Here is a 24,399-nt window from a genome sequence, read left to right on the forward strand (position 1 = left end):
TGCCCACCCAAATGCCCAACCAAACCGAAATAGAGACATGAAAATCTCTCTAAGGTCAGGGCGTGACAATAGTAAGAAGAATATAAATGAACTTTGCTGAATAAAATAGAACAGATATTTTTCCAATTGCGGAGCAAAGTGGCTATGTTGATCACTTACAAGTGATCATTTGAAACAGGTCCCACACACTAGATTTAGAGTTACTTGGCATCTTTCGTTGTGAATGATACAAACCTTAGAATGTCTTAGAAATCAAATTGAAATCAATTTAAATACATTCATTAGGCCCTAATCTATGGCTTTCACAGGACTGGGCAGGGATGCAGCCTTGGGTGGGCCTGGGAGGGCATGGGCCCACACACTGGGGAGCCAGGCTCAGACAATCCAAATGAGTTTTTCCTACAAAAGGGCTTTATTACAGACAGAAATACTCCTCTGTTTCATGAGCTCTCCGGGTGGCTGGTCTCAGATGATCCTGCAGGTGAAGAAGCAAGATGTGGAGGTCCTGGGCTGGCGTGGTTACACATGGTCTATGGTTGTGAGGCCGGTTGGACGTACTGCCAAAATCTCTAAAACGATGTTAGATGCGGCTAATGGTAGAGAAATTAACATTAAATTCTCTGGCAACAGCTCTGGTGGATATTCCTGCAGTCAGAATTCCAATTGCATGCTCCCTCAAAACTTACACAGGTGCTCCCAAAGGTGCACCTGTGTAATGATCATGCTGTTTAATCAGCTTCTTGATATGCCACACCTTTCAGGTGGATGGATTATCTTGGCAAAGGAGAATTGCTGAATAACATCGATGTAAACAACATTTGAGAGAAATAAGCTTTTTGTGCATATTGAACATTTCGGAGATATTTTATTTAACACTTTACATTTTGCGCTATATATTTTTGTTCAGATAGTTTTAATTTAGAATGGCCCATTATTAAATGGGCAGGAACAGCGACAGGGGAAAAATGACATCCATTTGTACTCAAATAGCAAATGGAGGCCGCTTTCCCTCCAGTTAGTTTTTCAGTGATGCCGGGTAGACTACTTCAGTTTCATAGCGAAGCAACGGCTTAATATGAGCAGCTGAGAAATAATTTTAGTAGCAGCTGGGATCCACCTCTTTTTACTGGCAACCATCAAAACTCTGCTTTCTATTGCATATGGAAATGTTTGGGCTTATATTAACACTTATTTCACTCCACTCATCAACCACTGTTTTGTTGAGCATGCTCTCGAGAGCGATAGGTGATATTCCGCCCAAACTCTATATGCTATGGGCTTTTCAACCCATGTTCCTGCTTCAACCCAATGCTTTATTTCGGAAACCGATACGTGGATAGAAATTTTGGAGTGTAGCACAAGGTAACCAGTCCACATTCAAAAGCGAGGACTAGAACTTGTTTAATTTTGGAGTATATGCTAGACCAATTATGTGCCAAAGACATCTTAAATCAGTTTTATTTGATGTTTTTCTGCCATGTGTAATATGTGGTAGGCTATGTATTGTATAACAGCATAATTATTATTTGAATTCAGTCATATATAGGCCTATGCATAGGCATAAACTCAAAATATGCATTTGGGTGTTTTGAATTCATCACCTTAGAAAGCGCTGTCCATTTTGTTGTGCTAGAATTTAAAACAGCATCCACAGTGACCATGTTTTCCACTCAGTTTCAACTGTTGAACTTCTTTCTTTAAATTGATCAATCACAGTGAGGTGAGTTTTAAAAGCACATACTGTTTAGATGATAAGTGTTTGATGTGATTTTCAATTGTATTTGCATTGCTGTCAGAGTGGTTAAAGCAGGGGTGTCAAACTCATTCCATGGAGGGCCTATTTTCTCCTGTTTTTACTGTATTTAAAAATAAAATTAAAATAATTAAGCCCTTGACAACCAGGTGAGGGGAGTTCCTTACTAATCAGTGACCAAATTCATCAATCAAGTACAAGGGAGGAGCAAAAACTCACAGACACTCAGCCCTCTGTGGAATGAGTTTGACACCTGTGGGTTAGAAGGACAATAGAGCGCTGAGGATCAGGCCATTAGCGACCTGGTGGTTGTTAGCGAATTGGGTACTACCAACGCATGTCCAGAGTGCACAGGAGAGGAGATTACCGGGACGTGGAATTTTACTGCGGTCATGACTCATGACTGCCTGTGTGGCAGTAATACGGTCACCGCAACAGCCCTTCTCGTGCGTCATTCATTAAATACTTAAAGTTGAAGTCAAAAAGTTGACAAAATGTTCTTGAAAGACGCCGAAAACTTTGACTAAACTCTTTTGGCTCCCTCATCGGTTCATGTAAACTTCTCGAAGCTCGAGTCTGTCTGAGCTTGGACCAGCTGTACTGTCGCTTCTAACACTTCCTTTATGTCCCTTATCAGACACACAAATAGAAAGAGTGTTAACATGGCATCCGTGGAGAGGGGCCAGATATTAGCAGTGGATATGATGAATGGAAGGCTGCAGTACATTAAACCATTTTGGGCTCTCCTCCTCTCTCTAATCTCTGGGCTAGATGTTTTAACAGCAAGCCATTTCAGGTCATTATATAGCTCTGTAAAATAAACAGCTGCTCCCATTCCACTTTGTTGAATAGGTTAAATAGTGACATGGTACAAACAGCAGCTTCTTCGTCATGGCGTAATTGAACAACATGAGACGCCGGTGGTCGGTGTAATAGTGGCTTGGCAAGGCTTTCTGTTCTGTTCATTGCTTTTTGTTTCCAATTAGCAACCACTCATGCAGCAGCAGCCAATGCTATTTTAGAGGAACAGGCCCAGCAATTGAATTAAAAGCCTGACCCACTGATGAACGGAAATAAATCAATGGGTTTAAGAGGACACACCAACAGAGACTAGGTGGAAACGAGTTGCGGAACGCCCGGGGTGTAGTGGAGGAAGAAGTCAGGCGCAGGAAGCAGGGAGTTCAGGGTAGCGCTACTTTTAATACACCACACCGGTGAAATGACGCCAACCCAAACAAACGCCCCAAACACGGGGAACTTAAACAGTACAGCAAAATACACACAGGGACAACCGTGACCTACAGTCGTGTACAACCGTACACTGAAAATAATCCCGCACAACCAGCAGGCGGGCCGGCTGGTAAGTAAAGCCCAACCATTTATCCTAACTAAACACGGGAGCAACTAATAAACAGAAAAGGGGGAAAAGGGATCAGTGGCAGCTAGGAGGCCGGTGACGACGACCGCCGAGCGCCACCGAAACAGGAAGGGGAGCCACCTTCGGTAGGAGTTGTGACAAGTTGGCTATTGTCACTCTCACGTGGCTATTGAATGAACTAGACCTCAGGGGTCTTTAACTTTTTCTAGACCAGAAACCCCCTCCTACGTGACCCACGGACCCACGTCTAGTCTTATCATCAGGTTTCCCAGGCTGTAGTTCCCACCTGCTTTAAGGAGACCACCAAAAACAAGGTGATATGCTCAAATGAAAATAGCCGCTGTTGCGCTCACCTCGGTCATCACGATGTGCTCCGAGATGCTGGTCATCACTCATATCAAGGCCAGCTTGCCAGGCACCCTAAACCCACTCCTATGTGCCTACCGCTCTAACAGATCCAAGGAAGATGCCATTTCCATTGCAATTTACACGACCCGAACACCTAAAGTACCAGTCAAAAGTTTGGACACACCTACTCATTCCTGGGTTTTTCATTATTTTATGTATTTTCTACATTGTATAATAATAGTAAAGACATCAACACTATGAAATAACACATATGGAATCATGTAGTAACCAAAAAAGTGTTAAACAAATCTAAATATAACTTATATTTGAGTTTCTTCAAAGTAGCCACCCTTTGCTTTGATGACAGCTTTGCACACTCTTGCCATTCTCTCAACCAGCTCCATCATGTAGTCACCTGGAATGCATATCAATTAATAGATGTGCCTTGTTAAAAGTACATTTGTGGAATTTCTTTCCTTCTGAATGTGTTTGAACCAATCAGTTATGTTGTGACAAGGTAGGGTTGGTATACAGATGATTTGGTAAAATACCATATTATGGCAAGAACAGTTCAAATAAGCAAAGAGAAATGACAGTCCATCAATACTTTAAGACATGAAGGTCAGTCAATCCTGTAAATGTCAATAACTTTTTTTGAAAGCGTGGACACATAACATTTAAAAAAACAAACATTTTCAGTTAAAATGATTGAAGTAGTCCTTGTGCATAGAGTTGTATGGTTTGTTAAACTTTGAAATCAATGTTTTTTTGTTTTGCATACAATTACAGTGGAATTAATGCTAATATTCACTGCATTGACCACTACATACATCTCAAAATCTCCTGTTGTCAACGGAAGAAGGGCAACATAGGATTGTAGTTCTTGGCCTCCCTGCCTTGTCAAAAGTTTCCATATCTTTTTAAGGTTCCACACAGCGTAACTAAGACTCTGAAAGCAGCTTAACTGCTTAAAACAGGGCAAAAAAGCATCTTCCTCTCTTAGTCTTCCCTTATTCACACTGTGGGTATAAGGAGACTCACAAGAGCCTCTGTTCATCCCCATGCCTTTGTTTTCACCAATCCCCACTGGCCTAATCCACTTACTTTAGGCATGTGCTAGCTTTACTCGATTTGATTGGTAAGGCCATATATTTCTACAGGAAATCTATGGTCTATAATCTCAATGCTGAGCAAGAAACAAAACTCCCTATAGAAACACAAAACGTGTTTAATTGAGAGATTATTATTTTTATTTCTTGAAGTAAATGGTAGAGAAACAGCCTTTTTCTTGTCTGTTGAGTCATCGTACGTGACGTGACTGCTCCAAAATGTGTAGGTTGTAGTTGCGTTTGGCTAAGTGGAAATAAGTATCCTGTGCTCTATCATTCTCGAACGCTACAAAGTGAGCCTGCAGGTAGGTAGCCCAGTGTTTAGAGCGTTGGCCCAATAACCAAAAGGTTGCTTGGTTGAATCCCTGAGCTGACAAGGTAAAAATCAAGGCGGTTAACCCACTTCCCCGGTAGGCCATCATTGTAAATAAGAATTTGTTCTCAACTGACTTGCCTAGTTAAATAAAGGTTAAAAAAATAAAAGTTGTACAACATTTTATAGGGCACTATTGATCTGCTATGTGCTGCACCAAACTCCCAATACAGCCTCTTACCTTTCCTTCATTGTCTCTGACTGGCTCTTAGGAAGTCTCACTTTCTCTCCCATTAAAACCCCAGGTGTTTCTTTTTGGGTCTGTCTTACCGCCGTGGTCCCTGAAGGTGTCCAGACGCGGTTTAGCAAGAACAGCAATAGACAGTGTGAGGATGTGTTTGAAGCAGACAGCATAGTAATGAATACCCAAGCACAAGGAGCTTGAGTCCTATTAATTCCCGCCCTTAGCCTAAAAATAAGCCATTCCCTTGTGGGTAGTCAAACTTGGCATTGTAGTCACATTCTCCCAGCACAGTCAATCCCAGAAGATTCAATTCACAAAAATGCAAATAGATGCAGGGAGAAATACATTATCTATGATAAATCATATTTCTTGAAAATTATGCACACAAAAAAGTACAGTACATCTCTGTGAGCTCAGTAAGCAATGCTTATCCACAGAACAGCTTCTGAATCTACTTTCCTTGTGAGCTGAAAAATGTGTTTTATTGCAGCATTTACAAGCAAAGCAAAACTGTACCTGAGAGCAGCACACTCGTAGAGGGACCAGTTTCTGATGTAAAAATAGTGAGGTAATGGAAATCTATTTTTCGGACTTGTCAGAAAGGGTTCTACAGTGAAGTCAAGAAGCGGGCAACTGTCCTCTTCATAAATCTTAGCCAAAATAAATGTCAGGGAAAGCAGCATTGAAATTGAAGATGTGGCTAAATCCGACTAATTTATCTTGCCGGGCTTCTGCTTCTATTGTAGTGGGATGACCTTAAGGTCTTCATAAAACAGACCAAGTGTTAGAGATGTCTACGGCCTGCTAAATTACTTTCAAGACATACGAGTGGAGGAAGGTGGTCTGCGTGTGCGTGTGTGTGCTTGCGTGTGTGTGTGCTTGCGTGTGTGTGTGTGTGTGTGCATGATGGTGTTGAAGTGTCAGAGGTGAACATTTGGTCATAATGGTTGACTGCTGCCCAGTACTTTTTTATTTTATAATCTCCCTCCTTCCCTTTGAATTGGAGGAAACACTGAGAATTATTAATACAAGTTGTGCAAACTTTGGATCCTCGGGGGAGAATTCTTTGACTTTTAATGTCCCTCGTTTAATAAATTACAGCCCCCTTCTTGACAGGGACAATTCTTAACCCCCAGTCTGCACCAACGTCTGGGATACTGTCATTTTTCAGGAGCCGGTGTCAGCCTTAGCCTGCATTGAAGTTTACTTTGTAATTTGCTGACGTTTCTCCCCCCCCCCCTCTCCTTCTTCCCTTGCCTCCTGCTTACAGATGTGACCAACTGTTCCACAATAGGTAAGACTCATTTTAGTTATTTTTCCAACTTAATCCTCAACACTGAGAAGTTTTTATATTTAGATCTACTTTATTATTGCAAAAAGATCTAATCCTCCTTTTTTTAAATATATATTTTTTACCCTACCAGCCCTCCCCTGATTGGAGTAAACTAACGGACAAAATGTCTTCTACTGCTACTTACAGCTATTTTCTCTCACATATACAGTACATGTAGTTAACTAATTATACATACGGTATATTCATAATTTCCTCTTTCTGCAAGTGCTGGATTTTCACCCACAGTGGCCAATCCACCATTCATTCTGATCTGAACTCCAACCCTCCGATGTCCACAGATTAACCCATCTTCCAAGTATAATACCATTATGCTATTTCCTTTTGCAAACAGTGAGATATGTTTTAAGGGATCTCATTGGGGTCCACCTGTGTTTCCTGAATGCCTAAGTAAAGGAGGGAGTAGGGGCGTGGCTGCGTAGATCCTGCTGTTTGCTCAGGAAGGTATGCAACGCTTTGCAATCCTTCCCTTCGTATTCCCACGTGTGAGTGCGCCGACTCACACAAGCTAGCTATTTCTGGCAGCCGGGTTGTGAGCTCTGCGCCATAAATTTGAAATGTATTCAAATGAGAGTCAAATGGCCCAGATTGTTCAAAGAGGATCTTGCAGTGTTGACTCTAGCAGGGAGCTGCAGTGTCTGTTTCCTAAGACAGAAACTATAGTAAGGGGCCCGGGCCATGGCCCCACCACTGGTGGTGAACATGTTCCCTGCCTCAGCTCCCTTTGTCCTCTCTACCACAAAACTCCATGTCACGACAGGAAGGCGCGATTGCCATGGCGATGACAGCTCTATGAGGACATCTTAGAATTGCGCTCAAAAAATATATATTATGATGCAGTTAATGGCCACTGAATATCTCAAGCTGAATATCTTCAAGGAAGTGGTGTTTCAAAAGGATATTGTAACTTATAAACCACAACACGGTAGACCGTGTCATGTCATTGTCACATGAGGAGAGACACACCACAAATATTTCAATAACTTTCAAGGTCAAATTTCATTATTTTCTGTCATTTTGAAATAAAGAATATAATATAATTGTAGAATATGTAAAGTGGGTTCGCAATTATTGACACCCATGATAAAGATGGCCGATAATGACTGTATAACATAAAGAATTCATACATACTGTATATATATATATACTGTATATATATATATACAGTATATATGATTTGATATATATATATATATATATATATATATATATATATATATATATATATATTTTAAACTAATAGAAATAATCAGATTATGATGTGATACTGTACTCATGTTCCAGAGTATCACGTTATACAGTACAATAGGAAGTATAACAGTAGTGTAACCTTTAACTATGGTCCCTGTTGACCAGACATCGACTACAGTGGAGATACGACAGCCATCCACTCAGCCGTGACTATCGCTCACTGGGATGACACAATTAGCCTGTTGACTGAACAGTATGGGAACACTCACTCAGCCTGGTTCCTCGGTGCATACAACCCAGCAACAGAATCTAAGGCTGCACTGGTATGGTAGGGGTCAGATATATGATTGAATCCCCCATAGCTGGGCCCTAAACCTGGACAGCATGAGCCATCAACACCCCTATTGCTCACAGCAAGGTTGTTTAGAGGGGAAAATCAATCACCTCGTCCACAAGGTAGGAGGGAGGGAGTGATCAGCGGATCAAAATTTGGATGGACGGTCGCTACCTTCCCATAGCATGCTAACCTATTTTTAGCTTAGCCCCCCTTAAACGTACATGTTAAATGCTCTCTTAAAATTAGCATTCCTGCAATAAGCGTTAGCATCCATATAAGCTTGAATGTAAACATTTAAGGAGAGAAGTCACCTCATGGTATAATTGAAAACAACGCCACTCCGCCTGCCACTGGTAACCAGTCGAAGCATCTGCGAGAAATGTTCTGGTTCGGCCCTCATTGTTTGAGAGGCAGGCAGCAGTGAGCGACTGACTGACTGCTCGGAGGAGAAAACCCCTGGCTAGCCGGGAATAATAAGTACCCGCGGGAGGCCGACAGATGGACATTTACAGAGAGCCTTGCTGGTAGACTGAGAATCTGTCAAACAGCACGCCAGGCATCTGCGGGTGTTGCGTTTCCAGATTCACATCTACGATGGCAGAAAGATAGGAGTCCTCTTTGGTGAACTGAGCAGGAATGAAGCCTAATGGTCTTTATTTATGCCCTGTTTCCCATGATTAATGGTTAGAGACAAATATACATTTTGCTCATTATTACAGATACGTGTTTTGGACACATGCCATATTGAGAATAATACATAATGCACTAATTGATTGATTAATAATGATAATCATCTGAATAGTTACATGTTGAGAGGAGGACCTAGAGCGTTTGATACAAAATGTAATTGTGTTAAAATTGGGACAATGTAATCCATTTATACTAACAAAACAATGTAGTAATGTTGTTTGGACATAGTTACTGAGGATGTGTTACCATGTACCATGTACTTATTAACCTGTACAGACCTCTTTGATCTGTTCATTCATTGACTTGACTACCTTCCAGTCTCTTCTCAGAAGTGTAATGTAATATATATTGCCTTCAGAAAATGTTCATACACCTTGACTTATTCCACATTTTGTTGTGGTACAGCCTGCATTAAAAATGTATTGAAATAAATAAAAAAATCACCCATCGACACAATACCCCATAATGTCAAAGTGAACTTTTTTTTTTTGAAGTATTTGCAAATTTATTTAAATTAAATGCAGAAATATTTCAAATATGCCAATAGTATTCACACCCCTGAGTCAACAGTTTGTAGAAGCACCTTTGGCAGCGTATACAACTGTGTGTCTTTCTGGGTAAGTCTCTATGAGCTCTGTACATCTGGATTGTACAATATTTGCCCATTATTATTTTTTAAATACTTCAAGCTCTGTCAAGTTGATTGTTGATCATTGCTAGACAGCCATTTCCATGTCTTGCCATTGATTAAAGCCAATTTAAGACAAAACTTTAACTAGGCCACTCAGGAACATTCAATGTCGTCTTGGTAAGCAACTCCAGTGTATATTTGGCCTTGTGTTTTAGGTTATTGTTCTACTGAAAGGTGAATTAATCTCCCAGTGTCTGTTGGAAAGTAGACTGGACCAAGTTTCCTCTAGGATTTTGCCTGTGCTTATTGCTGTCTTCTGTTTATTTTTATCTGAAAAAAATGCCCTAGTTCTTGCCGATGACAAGCATTCCCAGTGATGTGTTGTTGAATTTGTCCCAAACATTACAAAAAGTACATTTTTTGCCACATTTGTTGCAGTATTACTTAAGAGCCTTTTTGGAAACATTGTGCATGTTTTGGAATATTTTTTATTCCGTACATGCTTCCTTCTTTTCACTCTTTTCATTTAGGTTACTATTGTGGAGTTACTACAATGTTGTTGATCCATCCTCAGTTTTCTTACATCACAACCATTAAACTCTTTAACTGTTTTAAAATCCCAATTCTCTCATGGTGAATTCCCTGAGCAGTTTCCTTCCTCTATGGCAACCGAGTTAGGAAGGACAGCTGCATTTTTGTAGTGACTGGATGTATTAATACGACCATCCAACGTGTAATTAATAACTTCACCATACTTCAAAGGGATATTCACCATCTGTTTTTTTTAAACTCATCTACCAATTGGTGCCCTTCTTTACGAGGCATTCCAAAACATTCCTGGTCTTCTGTGCTTGAAATTCACTACTCGATTGAGGGACCTTATGGATAATTGTATGTGTGGGGTACAGGGATGGGTTAGTCATTAACAAATCATGTTAACCACTATTATTGAACACGGGAATGAGTCCATGCAACTTATTATGTAATTTGTTAAGCATATTTTTACTCCTGAATTTATTTAGGCTTGCCATAGCAAAGGGGATGAGTACTTAATGACTCAAGACATTTCAACTTTTAATTGTTTATTAATTTCAAAAATGGTCGACAGGGTGTTGTGTGTAGATCAGTGACACAAAATCTAAATGTAATACATTTTAATTTCAGGCTATAACACATCAATGAGGAAAAAGTAAAGGGGTCTGAATACTTTCTGAAGGCACTATATTTTCTGGTCTTGTCGAAACAGTCATTTTCAGTGTAAGGTCTGTCCTTTTGAAGCAAAAAATACATCCCTGTATCAATCTCACTCGACTTTCAATTATTACAAATTAGTTGTAATCTTTTCATTGACGCTTACTGTGTTTGTCCATGTGGGAAGTTGGATAGAGATGTCAGGATTTTGGGTATGTCCTTGAGCAGACAGTTCCAAATATATCTTGGCCAATGAGTCACACACACCAGGTGATGATCCAGAATGTTCATCATCATGGCAGCGTACTGTCCCGTTTCACTCGTCTCTCCTTTATTTCCGCCATCTGCACTTGTGTCTTCCTCCCAACACTCTATACCAAGTCAAAAGCATGCGCCTGTCTTTGCCTAATCCTTGAAGCTCCATCCTTTGAATACACATTGAGAACGTCTGGCATTCAAAAGGCCTTCTCCTTTTTTCATATGCACTTCAATGAGAAGCTAAAGGAAAGAATGGCAATGAGGTGAGAGTACAGAGAATTCCTCTTTGTTCGCTCCACAGTGAGTGAAAATAGCACCTTCAGATCTTTAGACAAGCTGCGCGACGGTTATTATTGTATTATGCCTTGCAGGCCTTTCATTCAGATAGAAACTGTGGCGTGCTTGATCAGTGTTTCAGCGAGCGGTGGCAAAGGAAAGTGATTGTCGGCTGCCGGGATAAGCGAACACCATTACATTGTTAAATTCTATAAATAGGTGACAGATGCGATTTACAAATGGTGCGTTTCTCTAATGTGTGTCGGGAGCTGTTTGCGCACCGAATATCTCAGTGAAAGGTCATTCTTAACCACTTAATGTTCAAATTTATGTAGCATCGTTCTGGAATGAAAATGACTTCAATGGTACTGTTTAGAGTTTCTACCGATGGGGTGATCCCTCACAAAACCAGGACAGTTTTTTTTGTTTTTTAATCATGAAATGTAATCCACAGAATGTTCCTCTGGAGGAAGGATTGTTAAATTTGACATTTGTATCTAAAAGCATAATTGAGAAATAATCAATCAAAGTTGGCATATTTCTGACATTTTGACTTTACCCAGGCCTCCTTTAAGGCTCATCTATGGATGCTACGAAGAAACAATTGGTGTCATATGAAGCTTTACTGCTTAATCTGTAGTATGAGTAGTATTTTGTTTTCAATAACAATTTTCTTACATTATGTTATGAATATTGGAAAATGTAAACATTCATATTTAGACCACCATTTTTGATTTGGCTTGTTGTTCAATATATTATTGAACATAATATACTCTAAGTATCATGACACAATGCGAGACCCAGATGCAGACACAGGAGGCAGATGGTTGGAGTCTTACAATGTTTATTAATCCAAAAGGGGTAGGCAAGAGAATGGTTGTGGACAGGCAAAACCAGATTAGAGTCCAGGAGGTACAGAGTGGCAGACAGGCTCGTGGTCAAGGCAGACAGAATGGTCAAGCAGGCAGGTACAGGGTCCAGAAACAGGCAAGGGTCAAAACCGGGAGGACTAGAAAAAGGAGAATAGCAAATAAAAGGAGAACAGGAAAAACGCTGGTTGACTTGGAAAAACATACAAGACGAACGTAGAGACACAGGGAGACAGGCACAGAGAGACAGGAAACACATTTCAAAATGTGAAAATCAGCGACACCTGGAGGGGTGGAGACAATCACTAGGACAGGTGAAACAGATCAGAGCAAGACACTAAGGGCATATCAAAGTTCCGGATTGGGATCTCTGCTAATTTTAACTGGCATAAAATTTGTTTTAAATTCCATTATTTGAATGTATTGTTGAACATAATAAACTGTACCGGCATATCAAAGCTCCAGAGTGGGTTGTCAGCTGGTTTTAACTGGCATAACATATGATTATGACACACAGAGCTTCTTCACATTTGCCAGTTTATTAGGAGTGGTGGGATTCACACCCCAACTGAAACTAAAATAAAAACTACAATTGGAACTACTATTTAGTAAACTTAAAGAAAACAATTACGAAAATATATATATTATCGGTCAGAAAAGACAAAGCCCCATATGGGATTATTTTGAGTACATTAATTGCTAGAAAGGATAAAAGCATTGTGGTGTCAGAAGCTGGCAGCATGTGTGGAACAGAGGTTCAAGGGAAAAACACAACGAACCTCAAAGTTAATCTGAACAGCACCAACAAATAATTTCAGGATAAAGACAAGGTGAGACAGCTATAATTTTATTTAGGGTTTTTGGTCAGGATTCGACTCCTGGTATCAAATGAACACACATAAGATGGGGAAAATGTGTAGAAAGGCAGGACATTTGCATAAAAACTGATATATTTTCTCATCGGTCAATGGCATAGTGTGTGGAATTGCAGAAAATAATCTTAAAAACGGCACATTTTTCTCTCTGTCAAAAAGAAGGGTGGGAACAGTTTGCGGTCGCTGTGAGGTGGAGGTTTGTTACTACGCCAATAAATTACAATATCCATCCGGACCTTTGCCACCTAGGACATTTTGTGAAGGACCATCAAAAATAGTACATGAGTACCCCTGCTATAGGCCTATACCCCTGCTATAGGCCTATAACACAAATGTCTCCTAGCCTCCCATTTATAAGGCTACTTTCTGTCCATAACACTGAAACTAAATCTGAAACTAAATAAAACTAACACTGAATGTATATAAATGTATATAAAAAACGAAACTGAATAAAAACTATTAAATCAGGTCTGAAAACTAACTGAAACTAGTCTGAATTTCAAATAAAAATGTAAAAACGAATAGATAGAAAATCTATTAGAAAATCACAATTATAAGAACCTTGTCTTACACACACACACATACACTTGTCCCCGCAAGTGGGGCTGCTGTTTCTAACAGATGGCTCGTCTTTAACTTTATCGGAAACAACGATGTCACCGGCAGACGCGATAAGTTGTCTCAGTGCCTGGGGAGAGTAACATCCATCAGTAGCTAACAGCATATGGTGAAGGCACATTAAGGGCTCCTTCTCTGTTGTTTCTTCTATATCTTTCTCTATCAATGTATCTGGTCCTGCGTCCAGGTCTCAGATCCACACTTCACAAGACAGAGAAGGGGAAGCACCAAGCACCGGATTCCAAGTTTTGGAGCTTTGGTCCCTTTGCCGGGATTTAATAAAAAAAATTGCCAATGGGGAACTTTTAGAGAACACACTGAACTGAGCCAAAGTTATTTGCTGGACACAGTTTGTTGCGATGCCACAACCAGAATACAAAACCACATCAAATCAAATTGTTACATTTTTTATTTTACCTTAATTTAACTAGGCAAGTCAGTTAAGAACAATTTCTTATTTTCAATGACAATGACAGTGGGTTAGCTGCCCTGTTCAGGGGCAGAACGACAGATTTTTACCTTGTCAGCTCGGGGATTCAATCTTGCAACCTTTCGGTTACTAGTCCAACGCTCTAGGCTACCTGCGACGAATACAACAGGTGTAGACCTTACAGTGAAATGCTTACTTACAAGCACTTAACCAACAATGCATGAAGTAAAAAGTAAAAGTAAAAATTAAAATTAAAATTAACACAATATAATAACAATATTGAGGCAGGTTAGTCGAGGTAATTTGTACATGTAAGTAGGGTTAAAGGGACTATGCATAGATGATGATAAACAGCGAGAAGCTGCAGGGGGGGGGGGGTCAATGTAAATAGTCTGCTTGGCCATTTGATTGAATTGTTCAGCAGGCTTATGGCTTGGGGGAAGAAGCTATTAAGGAGCCTTTTGGACCTAGATTTGGCGCTCCAGTACCGCGTTCAGTGCGATAGCAGAGAGAACAGTCTATGACTTGGGTGACTGGAGTCTGACAATTTTTCGGGGACTTCCTCTGACACCGCATGGTATATAGGTCCTGGATGGCTGGAAGCTTGGCCCCAGTACTGGGCCTACTGGGCCGTATGTACTATTCTCTGTAGTGCCTTACGGTCGGATGCTGAGCAGTTTCTATACCATGCGGTGATGCAACCGGTCAGGATGCTCTCAATGGTGCAGCTGTACAATTTTTTTGAGGATCTGGGGACCCATGCCAAATCTTTTCAGTCTCCTGAAAGGGAAAATGTGTTGTTGTGCCCTCTTCGTGACTGTCTTAGTGTATTTGGACCATGATAGTTTGTTGGTGATATGGGCACCAAGGAACTTGAAACTCTCGACACGCTCCACTACAGCCCCATCGATGTGAATGGGGCCGTGTTCAGCCCTCCTTTTCCTGTAGTCCATGATCATCTCCTTTGTCTTGCTCACGTTGAGGGAGAGGTTGTTGTCCTGGCACCGCACTGCCAAGTCACTGATCTCCCCCTTATAAACTGTCTTATCGTTGTCGGTGATCAGGCCTACCACTGTTGTGTCGTCAGCAAACATAATGATGGTGTTGGAGTCATGCTTGTCAGAGTACAAACCATTCACAGAGACAAACTGATATCTTTCCGACAGATAAGATCTAAACCAGGCCAGAACTTGTCCATGTCGACCAATTTGGGCTTCCAATCTCTCCAAAAGAATGTGGTGATCGATGGTATCAAAAGCAGCACTAAGGTCTAGGAGCACGAGGCCAGATGCAGAGCCTCGGTCTGATGCCATTAAAAGGTCCTTTACCACCTTCACAAGTGCAGTCTCAGCGCTATGATGGGGTCTAAAACCAGACTGAAGCATTTCGTATACATTGTTTGTCTTCAGGAAGGCAGTGAGTTGCTGCGCGACAGCCTTTTACAAAAATGTTGAGAGGAATGGAAGATTCGATATAGGCTGATAGTTTTTTATATTTTCTGGGTCAAGGTTTGGCTTTTTCAAGAGAGGCTATATTATTGCCACTTTTAGTGAGTTTGGTACACATCCGGTGGATAGAGAGCCGTTTATTATGTTCAACATAGGAGGGCCATGCACAGGAAGCAGCTCTTTCAGTAGTTTAGTTGGAATAGGGTCCAGTATGCAGCTTGGAGGTTTAGAGGCCATGATTATTTTCATCATTGTGTCAAGAGATATAGTACTAAAACACATGAGTGTCTCTCTTGATCCTAGGTACTGGCAGAGTTGTGCAGACTCAGGACAACTGAGCTTTGAAGGAATACGCAGATTTAAAGAGGAGTCCGTAATTTGCTTTCTAATAATCATAATCTTTTCCTCAAAGAAGTTCATGAATGTATTACTGCTGAAGTGAAAGCCATCCTCACTTGGGGAATGCTGCTTTTTAGTTAGCTTTGGGACAGTATCAAAAATACATTTTGGATTGTTCTTATTTTCCTCAATTAAGTTAGAAAAATAGGATGATCGAGCAGCAATAAGGGCTCTTCGATACTGCACGGTACTGTCTTTCCAAGCAAGTTGGAAGACTTCCAGTTTGTTGTGGGGCCATTTCCGTTCCAATTTTCTGGAAGCTTGCTTCAGAGCTCGGGTATTTTCTGTATACCAGGGAGCTAATTTCTTATGAGAAATGTTTTTAGTTTTTAGGGGTGCAACTGCATCTGAAGTATTGCGCAAGGTTCAATTGAGTTTCTCAGTTAGGTGGTTAACTTCTAATGGTATAAGGGACGCTTGCTTCCCACTTGTCCAAAAACCAGGGAAAATGCAGCGTGGCAAATTCAAATAAATTGATATAAAAATCTAACTTTCAGTAAATCACACATGTAAGATACTCAATTAAAGCTACACTCGTTGTGAATCCAGCCAACATGTCAGATTTTAAAAAGGCTTTTCGGCGAAAGCATAAGAAGCTATTATCTGATGATAGCACAACAGTAAACAAAGAGGGTAGCATATTTCAACCCTGCAGGCGCTACACAAACACAGAAATAAAATATAAAACATGCCTTACCTTTGACGAGCTTCTTTTGTTGGCACTCCAATATGTCCCATAAACATCACAATTGGTCCTTTTGTTCGATTAATTCCGTCCATATATATCCAAAATGTCAATTTATTTGGCCTGTTTAATACAGAAAAAACAGCTTCCAAAATGCGCAACGTCACTACAAAATATTTCAAAAGTTGCCTATAAACTTTGCCAAAATATTTCAAACTACTTTTGTTATACAACTTTAGGTATTTTTAAACGTTAATAAATTATCAAATTGAAGACGGGTCTATCTGTGTTCAATACAGTAACACAGCAAATCAAGCTACTGTCCAAGGCTTGCACAACTCTCAACAGTGTTACGCAGTTCCTAGTTGGCCCTACTTCTTTATTGCAGAAATGAATAACCTCAACCAAATTCCAAAGACTGGTGACATCCAGTGGAAGTGGTAGGAACTGAAAACACGTTCCTAAGAAATATCGCTTGCTAATGAGAATGAACAGACAGAGACCTAAAAAAATAAATCTGAACGGTTAGTCCTCTGGGTTTTGCCTGCTACATAAGTTCTGTTATACTCACAGACATGATTGAAACAGTTTTAGAAACTTCAGCGTGTTTTCTATCCAAATCTACTAATACTCTGCATATGTTATATTCTTGGCATCAGTTGCAGGAAGTTGAAATTAGGCACGCTATTTATCCAAAAGTGAAAATTCTGCCCCCTATACCTTAAGAAGTTAACAGATTTTTGTCCTCTGACGTCCTTGGGTAGGCAGAGGGAGTCTGGAAGGGCATCAAGGAATCTTTGTGTTGTCTGTGCATTTATAGCACGACTTTTGATGCTCCTTGGTTGGGGTCTGAGCAGATTATTTGTTGCAATTGCAAATGTAATAAAATGGTGGTCCGATAGTCCAGGATTATGAGGAAAAACATTAAAATCCACAACATTTATTCCATGGGACAAAACTAGGTCCAGAGTATGACTGTGAGAGTGAGTAGGTCCAGAGACATGTTGGACAAAACCCACTGAGTCGATGATGGCTCTGAAAGCCTGTGGACTTTTCCATGTGAATATTAAAGTCACCAAAAATTTGAATATTATCTGCTATGACTACAAGGTCCGATAGGAATTCAGGGAACTCAATGAGCAACGCTGTATATGGCCCAGGAGGCCTGTAAGCAGTAGCTATAAAAAGTGATTGAGTAGGCTGCATAGATTTCATGACTAGAAGCTCAAAAGACGAAAACATAATTTTATTTGTAAATTGAAATTTGCTATCGTAAATGTTAGCAACACCTCTGCCTTTGTGGGATGCATGGGGGATATGGTCACTAGTTTAACCAGGAGGTGAGGCCTCATTTAACACAGTAAATTCATCAGGCTTAAGCCATGTTTCAGACAGGCCGATCAGTGATTAGTTCATTGACTATAATTGCCTTTGATGTAAGGGATCTAATATTAAGTAGCCCTATTTTGAGATGTGAGGTATCACAATCTCTTTCAATAATGACAGGAATGGAGGAGGTCTTTATCCTAGTGAGATTGCTAAGGCGAACACCGCCATGTTTAGTTCTGCCCAACCCAGGTCGAGGCACAGACACGGTCTCAATGGGGATAGCTGAGCTGACTACACTGACTGTGCTAGTAGCAGACTCCACTAAGCTGGCAGGCTGCCTGGCCTGCACCCTATTTCATTGTGGAGTTAGAGCCCTGTCTATGTTGGTAGATAAGATGAGAGCACCCCTCCAGATAGGATGGAGTCCGTCACTCCTCAATAGGCCAGGCTTGGTCCTGTTTGTGGGTGAGTCCCAGAAAGAGGGCCAATTATCTACAAATTCTATCTTTTGGGAGGGGCAGAAAACAGTTTTCAACCAGCGATTGAGTTGTGAGACTCTGCTGTAGAGCTCATCACTCCCCCTAACTGGGAGGGGGCGAGAGACAATTACTCGATGCCGACACATCTTTCTAGCTGATTTACACGCTGAAGCTATGTTGCACTTGGTGACCTCTGACTGTTTCATCCTAACATCGTTGGTGCCGACGTGGATAACAATATCTCTATACTCTCTACACTTGCCAGTTTTAGCTTTAGCCAGCACCATCTTCAGATTAGCCTTAACGTCGGTAGCCCTGCCCCCTGGTAAACAGTGTATGATCGCTGGATGATTCTTTTTAAGTCTAATACTGCGGGTAATGGAGTCGCCAATGACTAGGGTTTTCAATTTGTCAGAGCTAATGGTGGGAAGCTTCGGCGTCTCAGACCCCTTGACGGGAGGAGTAGAGACCAGAGAAGGCTCGGCCTCAGAATCCGACTCGCTGCTTAATGGGGAAAACTGGTTGAAAGTTTCTGTCGGTTGAATGAGCGACACCGGTTGAGCATTCCAACAGCATTTCCCTCCAGAAACCATGAAAATGTTTTCCGGCTGCGGGCACCATGCGAGGGGATTTATACTAACATTACTATCTGTACTTACTGGTTGCACAGATGCTGTTTCATCCTTTCCTACACTGAAATGACCCTTGCCTAACGATTGCGTTTGAAGCTGGGCTTGCAACACAGCTATCTTCGCCGTAAGACAATCGTTCTCCTGTATATTAGGAGTACAGCGACAGCAATTAGAAGGCATCATGTTAATGTTACTACTTAGCTTCGGCTGTGGGAGGTCCTGACGAACCACGTCCAGATAAAGCGTCCGGAGTGAAAAAGTTGAATGAAAAAAAAGTTGAGTGAGGGGAAAACCAAAAATATAAACGGTAATTAAAAAGTAAAACCGTAAAGTTGTCAGGTAGCAAAGTAAGGTTGGCAACAAAACGCACAAAACTCACAGCAACATGTAAACAAGCCTGCGAGTTGTGACCAGAAATGGCGTCACCCATTATTTATTTTAAGAATGGGAATTGTTTTTTCAGGTTTTATTTCATTCATCACATTCCCAGTGGGTCAGAAGTTTACATACACTCAATTTGTATTTGGTAGCATTGCCTTTAAATTGTTTAACTTGAGTCAAACGCTTCGGGTAGCCTTCCACAAGCTTCCCACAATAAATTGGGTGAATTTTGGCCCATTCCTCCTGACAGAGCTGGTGTAACTGAGTCAGGTTTGTAGGCCTCCTTGCTCGCACACGTTTTTTCAGTTCTGCTACATATTTTCTACAGGATTGAGGTCAGGGCTTTGTGATGGCCACCCCAATACATTGACTTTGTTGTCCTTAAACCATTTTGCCACAACTTTGGAAGTATGCTTGGGGGTCATTGTCCATTTGGAAGACCCATTTGCGACCAAGCTTTAACTTCCTGACTGATGTCCTGAGATGTTGCTTCAATATATCCACATAATTTTCCACCCTCATGATGGCATCTATTTTGTGAAGTGCACCAGTCACTGCTGCAGCAAAGCACCCCCACAACATGATGCTGCCACCCCTGTGCTTCACAGTTGGGATGTTGTTCTTCGGCTTGCAAGCCTCCCCCTTTTCCTCCAAACATAATGATGGTCATTATGGCCAAACAGTTCTATTTTTGTTTCATCAGTCCAGGGGACATTTCTCCAAAAAGTACGATCTTTGTCCCCATGTGCAGTTGCAAACCGTAGTCTGGCTTTTTTTATGGCGGTTTTGGAGCAGTGGCTTCTTCCTTGCTGAGTAGCCTTTCAGGTTATGTCGATATAGGACTTGTTTTACTGTGGATATCGATACTTTTGTACCTGTGTTCTCCAGCATCTTCACAGGGTCCTTTGCTGTTGTTCTGGGATTTATTTGCACTTTTCACACCAAAGTACATTCTTCTATAGGAAACAGAATGCTTCTCCTTCCTGAGCGGTATGATGGCTGGGTGGTCCCATGGTGTTTATACACCATACTATTGCATACTATTGTTTGTAGAGATGAATGTGGTACCCTCAGGCATTTGGAAATTGCTCCCAAGGATGAACCAGACTTGTGGAGGTCTACAATTTTGTTTCTGAGGTCATGGCTGATTTCTTTAGATTTTCCCATGATGTCAAGCAAAGAGGCACTGAGTTTGAAAGTAGGCCTTGAAATACATCCACAGGTACACATCCAATTGACTCAAATTATGTCAATTAGCCTATCAGAAGCTTCTAAAGCCATGACATCATTTTCTAGAATTTTCCAAGCTGTTTAAAGGCATAGTCAACTTAGTGTATGTAAACTTCGGACCCACTGGAATTGTGATACAGTGAATTATAGGTGAAATAATCTGTCTCTAAACAAATGTTTGAAAAATGTCTTGTGTCATGCACAACGTAGATGTCCTAACCGACTTGCCATAACTATACTTTGTTAACAAGAACATTGTGGAGTGGTTGAAAAACGAGTTTTAATGACTCCAACATAAGTGTATGTAAACTTCCATTTGTCCAGGTGGGAAAGGGCAGTGTAGAGTGCGATTGAGATTGCGGCATCTGTGGATCTGTTGGGGCGGTATTGGAATTGGAGTGGGTCTAGGGTTTCCGGGATGATGGTGTTGATGTGAGCCATGACCAGCCTTTCAAAACACTTCATGGCTACCGATGTGAGTGCTACGGGGAGGTAGTCATTTAGGCAGGTTACCTTCACTTTCTTGGGCACCGGGACTATGGTGGTCTGCTTGAAACATGTAGGCATTACAGACTCGGTCAGGAAGAGATTGATTGCTTCCTTCCCACTTATTGCATCACCATTAGGGAAGTATGCTGGTGTTGTTTACCATCATCCATTATGCATTTGATTCCATAGTGTGCAACTTGTTGATTTGTTGGAAGAATTGTTGACTCTTCCAAGTCGCTCCGTATTCCCATACCCAAGGCTTGAAATTGAAGTCGCACCCACCTCAAACAGCCAACCTCTATCCCTCATGGTCACCTTGCCTCAGCATTCAAGGCCAGACACATTGCAAAATAGGGCTGTGCTGTGTAACCCCCTAGGGAACCACCCACTCGGCACTGTAGCTGAATTCCCTGACATAGATTACATTAACTCCCAATTTAGACTCATTGTCTTTAAACATGCCCGTAAGGTGCTATTTTAATCACCACGCCGCTTTTAATGTTCCCTTCCTCCATTCCTCGCCACTTCTGTCGATGTGTCGTCCAGTCCACCCTCTGACTTGTCTTTTATGCTAGTGTGTTTAATAATTTTATTTTCAGTCATGCCATGTTAAAGAAGGTGCTCCAATTGAAATTGCCCTCTTTCCGATATGTCACAGCAAGGATTCTCTAGTTCTTTAGTTCCCCAGCCATCTCTGTATTGTTAATCCAGAGTTTTTTAATTAGTCACATTAATTAACTGGTCTTCAAAAGTAGTATTTCTTTGTGCCTTTATATTTCGGCCATTAAACTGAACAGTCATATTTAATTCAAGATTACTGACCAATCGTCATCTCTGAGTGCAATAGCTGAATGTCTACCAGACAGCCATGTTCAATCCTAATACTGTAAGCATAGCCTCATCTTTGGCATGTCTTTCTGACACATGAATACAAACCAACAGTTTGCTGGCAGGACTTTGGAGGTTGACGACCGTTGGACGAAATCCACCCCTTGCTCCCTGAAGGTCAAATGTCAGATGTTTTTGTGTTTCCCATCCATCTGCCATTCTGGCTCTGATTCTGGCACATGGGCTGGATGTTCTTTTGGCCAGGCAGAATGCTTCATGTGTGGCCAAGCAGAGACATTCTGGCTCCAATGATACCCCAGTCTGATGCATTTTGCCTGTATATGTAACTTCCACTCCCAGCTTGGTCAAAGCCCGATGTAAGCCTATTAGACCTTCGTTTTTAAAACCTGTGTTTTTTTGTTTTTTGTTGAGATGTAGATGTGAAGGCTTTTTGTTATGCATGGGAATCATTGCTTTTGAAAAATATATTGTGGTACAGGGATCATAGGCGAAAGGGGTCACCGTTTACTGTAGTGGGGTAATATTGATCATATAAGCGTAATATAGAGACCTCACATGCGACCTGTGATCTTGTGATCCAGTGACCTCTAAACCAGGCGGTGTCAGAAGATTTCAAAGACTCCAGCCACCCAAGCCATGGACTGTTCTCTTTGCTACTGCATGGCAAACGGTACCAGTGTGCCAAGTCTGGAACCAACAGGACCATGAACCCCCAAACCATAACACTGCTCTCTAGGGTATGTGGGACGCTAGCGTCCCATCTGGCCAACATCCAGTGAGATTGCAGAGCGCCAAATTCAAATACAGAAATGCTCATTATAAAAATTCAGAAAACAAAACATATTTTACAGAGGTTTAAATATTAACTTATTGTTAATCCAACCATGGTGTCAGATTTATAAAATGCTTTTCGGTGAAAGCATACCTAGCCCAGAACATACCTAGTCCAGAACATAGCCCTGTTGACAAATTATTACAAACAGTAATCAGCCAAGCAGAAGCGTTACAAAACTCAGAAATAGAGATAAAATGAATCCCTTACCTTTGATGATCTTCATATGGTGGCACTCAGAAGACATTAATTTACTCAATAAATGTTCCTTTTGTTCGATAAAGTCTCTTTATATCAAAAATCCTCAGTTTTGTTTGTGCCTTTTCTTCAGTAATCCACAGGCTCAAACGCAGTCAAAACAGGCAAACAAAAAAATCTAAATTGTATCCGTAAAGTTCATAGAAACATGTCAAACGATGTTTATATTTAATCCTCAGGTTGTTTTTAGCCTAAATTATCTATAATATTTAAACCGGACAATAACGTTGTCAATATAAAAGGTAAACAAGAAATGCACTCTCTCGGGATTGCGCATGAAAAAGCTCATTCAGACTGGTCTTACTCCCTCAATTATAAGAATACAAGCCTGAAACAATTTCCAAAGACTGTTGACATCTGGTGGAAAGCATAGGAACTGCAAATTGAGTCCTAAATCAATGGATACTGTAATGGCATTGAATAGAAAACTGCAAAAACCACACAAAAAATACTTATTGAATGGCTTTTTCTCAGGTTTTCGCCTGCCAAATCAGTTATGTTATACTCACAGACACTATTTTAACAGTTTTGGAAACTTTATAGAGTGTTTTCTATCCAAATCTACCAGTTATATGCATATCATATCTTCTGGGCCCGAGTAGCAGGCAGTTTAATTTGGCTAATGCTTTTCATCCAAAATTCCGAATGCTGCCCCCTACCCTAGAGAGGTTAACAAGGCTCCTAAATAGCAAATCAAATAAAAACCCAGACTACCTGCATTGACCTTTTCCTTCACTGGCTGTGCACACACACTTGACTCTATCCACACACTCACACATACACTGAACAAAAATGTGAATGCACAATGTAAAGTGTTGGTCCCATGTTTCATGGGCTGAAATAAAAGGTCCCAGACATTTTCCATTCACACAAAAAACATATTTCTCTCAAATTTGTTTACATCCCTGTTAGTTAGCATTTCTCCTCTGCCAAAATAATCCATCCACCTGTCAGGTGTAGCATATCAAGAAGCAGATTAAACAGCAGGATTACTACACAGGCGCTCCTTGTGCTGGGGACAATAAAGGGCCAATCTAAAATGTGCAGTTTTGTCACACAAAACAATGCCACAGATGTTTCAAATTTTGAGGGAGCGTGCAATTTGCATACTGACTGCAGGGGTGTCCAACAGAGCTTTTGCCAAAGAATTGAATGTTAATTTCTCTACCATAAGACGCCTCTTGTTTTGGAGAATTTGGCATACATCCAACCGGCCTTACATCTGCAGACAATGTGTATGGGCGAGCCATTTTCTGACGTCTTCCATGGCCTGCATACACACCCATTGAGTATGTTTGAAATGCTCTGGATCGACATGTACGACAGTGTGTTCCAGTTCCCTTAAATATCCAGCAACTTCGCACAGCCATTGAAGAGGAGCGGGACAACATTCCACAGGTCACAATCAACAGCCTGATCAACTCTATGCGAAGGAGATGAGTCACACTGCATGAGGCAAATGGTGGTCAGACCAGATACTAACTGGTTTTCTGATCTATGCCACTTCCTTTGTTTTAGGTATGTCA

General features: G+C 41.0%; 1 protein-coding gene across 30 annotated transcripts in view; it reads left to right on the forward strand.

The window, feature by feature from the left end:
* Positions 1 to 24,399, forward strand: part of LOC109897033 (receptor-type tyrosine-protein phosphatase delta) — a 593,471-nt gene that overhangs the window by 131,896 nt on the left and 437,176 nt on the right. For all 30 annotated transcript variants that reach the window (XM_031832363.1, XM_031832396.1, XM_031832394.1 and 27 more), the window contains exon 4: positions 6,416 to 6,439. The gene's annotated coding sequence lies outside the window, so the exon portion shown is untranslated. The remainder of the gene's footprint in view (positions 1 to 6,415; positions 6,440 to 24,399) is intronic.

Source organism: Oncorhynchus kisutch, linkage group LG9 (assembly GCF_002021735.2).
Source record: "Oncorhynchus kisutch isolate 150728-3 linkage group LG9, Okis_V2, whole genome shotgun sequence".
NCBI lineage: Eukaryota > Metazoa > Chordata > Actinopteri > Salmoniformes > Salmonidae > Oncorhynchus > Oncorhynchus kisutch.